The following is a 3,635-nucleotide window of genomic DNA, read 5'->3' as shown; positions in this document are numbered from 1 at the left end:
TTTTTTTAATATAATTTTTTATTTTTTATAAACATATATTGTTATCCTCTCCCTAATAATTTTTAACAAATACACGCACACCCAAAATAAGCATTTGAATAAATTTTTCTTCTCCATTTATCTCCTCATAGTATTATAGCTTTAAAAAGAACCTATGTCTTTCATATGTCCTAGACATACTTCCTAGAGCTTTCAGAAAAATAAAACACTTTAGAGGCCCCTGGGTGGCTCAGTTAAGCATCTGCCTTCAGCTCAGGCCATGATGCCAGAGTCCCAGAATTAAGTCCTGTTTCAGGCTCCCTGCTCAGTGGAGAGCCTGTTTCTCCCTCTGCCCCTCACCCCACTCATGCTCCCTTGTGCTCTTTCTCTCTCAAATAAATAATAAAATCTTTAAAAAAAAACACCAGAAAATCAAAATACTTTAAAAAAACCACTTACACAATTATTTCCTGACATTTAAAATGATGCATACTTTATTAGGGATTTATAGTAATTCATCCTTTCTATGAGAGCATTTACCAACGAAAACAGTTCATATTCATATACACAGACAAACTTGCTATTAAAAGGGACCATGGGGCGGGAAGGGGAGGGATGATTCACAGTTCTTATTTTCCGCAAGCCTAATGTCATGCCCTCAGAAAGACTCCAAAACAATCACGAGATACAGAATGCACATATCTCCATTTTTGAACTTTCAAGAAAAACAAGTGAAACTTTGGATTCATGTGTTTAGATCGGGGTAAAAACCAGTGGTCCAAGTCCAAGAATATAATACTAAATCAAGAAAGTTCAACATGGGCGCCTGGGTGGCTCAGTCAGGTGAGCAACTGCCTTTGGCTCAGGTCATGATCCTGGAGTCACAGGATCGAGTCCCACTTTGGGCTCCCAGCTCCACAGAAGTCTGCTTCTCCCTCTGACCTTCCACCTTCTCATGTTTTCTCTTACTCACTCACGCTCTCAAAATATATTTTAAAAATCTTAAAAAAAAAAAAAAAAGAAAGAAAGTTCAATATATTTAATTCATCCACAAATATCACAGGAGAACTTGGTCTTCCGATGATTTTTCAAATTTTAAAAATCTAGTAACTGTTCATTATAATTCCCCTTATGTGCTAAATGCACACATGCTTTGCTAAGAAAAAATGTAGGCGTGAAAAGTAATTGTTTTCAAAGTACTTTACTGTTTAAAGGGTACTATGCCACAAGATGGGGTCGGGAGGAAGACAAACCATAAGAGACTCAAAATCTCACAAAACAAACTGAGGGTTTGCGGGGTAGGGAGAGGGTGGTTGGTTTATGGACATTGGGGAGGGTATGTGCTATGGTGAGTGCTGTGAAGTGTATAAACCTGGCAACTCACAGACCTGTACCCGTGGGGCTAATAATACATTATATGTTAATAAAAAAGAAAATAGTAGGATGTGCAGCTGACCCTCAAACCCAGGTCCTTCAACTCCAAATCCCAAGTTCTATAAAACGGGTGAGACCATTTTAAAACATTCTCCAAAAAAGCAGAATTTATTTTTTAGAAGGCAGTATTAGAGTTCTAAATTCAATCTTCTCAAGTATATATTGAGAACTTATCCTGCAAGGCATGGTACAGGGAACTATAAAACTTACTTAGGTGAACAGACAGTCTCTGTTCCAAGTGTTTTGTTATCACAAGCTGAAAGAGGTTAAATTCAAGAGAGCTATACTCTAAGAGTATAAGCACTAACTAAAAAGCGTAAATTTTAAAATTAAGTGGTTAAAGAATGTATAAATATGCCTCAAGTAGTAGCATGTCTTTGCATTTTGTCTGATGATATTATTTAATATTTTTAAGTGTGGTAGAGGTATTTCAGTTAAGTTTTTTAAAGGATCACTATCTCTTAAAGACACATACTAATGTATTCATGGGTGAAATAATGTGTCTCAGCTTTGTAACAAAATAATCTGACAGGGGAAGAAAATGGAAATAACACCAGCTGTGCATTATTATAGTTCTTAAATCTGTGTGATAGGAGTTCATTACTATACTTTTGTATGTGTTTGAAACATGTTATTAATGACAGTTCTTTCTAAAAAATAGTAGGTTGGCTTCTCACCACAAAAAAAAAACCTTATTCTTCCAAAGACCGAAAAATTTCACAACAAGCGCATTTTCCAAATATTAGCTATTACTGCTATATAGTTTATCATTTTAAAACCAAAAAGGACAATTGCCAGGATAGTCACTTAAATTTTTCCAGAAGTCCTGTCTCTGATTTCTAGCCCCTTTTGTGCTATCAAGATACATCCATCTTTTCAGTGAAAGAATGATCTGAGTCTTATCCAAAGAAAGCAATGGAAGGGCACCAGGGTGGCTCAGTCCGTTAAGCTTCTGCCTTCCACTCAGGTCATGATACCAGGGTCTTGGGATTGAGTCCCACATTGGGCTCTCTACTCAGTGGGGAGTCTGCATCTCCTTCTCCCTCTGCCTTCCACTCTCCCCACTTGTGCGCTTTCTCTTATGTAAATCTCCTATCTGGGTGGCTCAGTTGATTAGGCGACTGCCTTTGGCTCACATCATGATCCTGGAGTCCGGCATTAGGCTCCCTGCTTGGCATGGAGTCTGCTTCACTCTCTGACCCTCCCTCTTCTCATACTCTCTCTCTCTCTTTCTCATTCTCTCTCTCAAATAAAGAAATAAAATATTTTGAAAAATTGAAAATTAAATAAAATCTTTTAAAAAAAACAAAGATCAAAAAAACAAGAAAGCAGGGCGCCTGGGTGGCTCAGTGGGTTGAGCCACTGCCTTCGGCTCAGGTCATGATCTCAGGGTCCTGGGATCGAGTCCCGCGTCGGGCTCTCTGCTCAGCGGGGAGCCTGCTTCCTTCTCTCTCTCTCTCTCTGCCTGCCTCTCAGTGTACTTGTAATTTCTCTCTGTCAAATAAATAAATAAAATCTTTAAAAAAAAAAAAAAAACAAGAAAGCAGTAGAGGAGTCAGTCTACTTGGAAGACCCTAAGGTGGTACCCAGAATTGCCGACCACCTGCTATCACACCAGACAGTCTGGAAATTAAGGCCTTCATTACATGTCTGATACAACTTATTAGTGCAAGGGTTCAACAGGAGCAGCCACATTCACTGTATGTCTCAATTTTCTATACTGTCTGAGTCAACAGTCAGTGGTGTACACAGCTCTCAGAGCCACCTCTCGCCCAGCCTTCCAAATACTGGTTCCGCTGTAAGCAGGAAAAGAAAAAAATGAAGTGAAAATCAGATACAGGTGGAAGGAGAGGTAATAAAGAAACTGTTATTTTGATTCTTATAAATTAATTTAGAATCCCTGTTTGTTCATAGCAGAATTGCCTTCAAAAAGATTTTTAGCATTCAGACTTTCTTATCCTACTTAGATGCAACTTTTACCATTCTAAAATAATAATAATAATAATAACCTCTGCTTCCAAAGGAACCAGCACATTTGGTCTTTTAACTGCTCTGAATTTTTTTTCAGCCTAATAGTAACTGTCAACATACTTGTGTAAGGCATATACAACATTTATACCAATTAAAGAGCCATAACTGGGGCGCCTGGGTGGCTCAGTGGTTTAAGCCGCTGCCTTCGGCTCAGGTCATGATCTCAGGGTCCTGGGATCGAGTCCCGCATC

At 38.6% G+C, this 3,635-nt stretch overlaps 1 protein-coding gene across 1 annotated transcript in view; it reads right to left on the bottom strand.

Moving 5' to 3' along the window:
* The window catches only part of WDR70 (WD repeat domain 70), a 298,705-nt gene that overhangs the window by 291,173 nt on the left and 3,897 nt on the right, over nt 1-3,635 (bottom strand). The window lies entirely within an intron of this gene.

The sequence above is a fragment of the Mustela nigripes genome, chromosome 12 (genome assembly GCF_022355385.1).
Source record: "Mustela nigripes isolate SB6536 chromosome 12, MUSNIG.SB6536, whole genome shotgun sequence".
In the NCBI taxonomy this organism is placed as follows: Eukaryota; Metazoa; Chordata; class Mammalia; order Carnivora; family Mustelidae; genus Mustela; species Mustela nigripes.
Note: the sequence above shows the minus strand (reverse complement) of the source record. Positions and strands in the feature narration are given on the sequence as shown.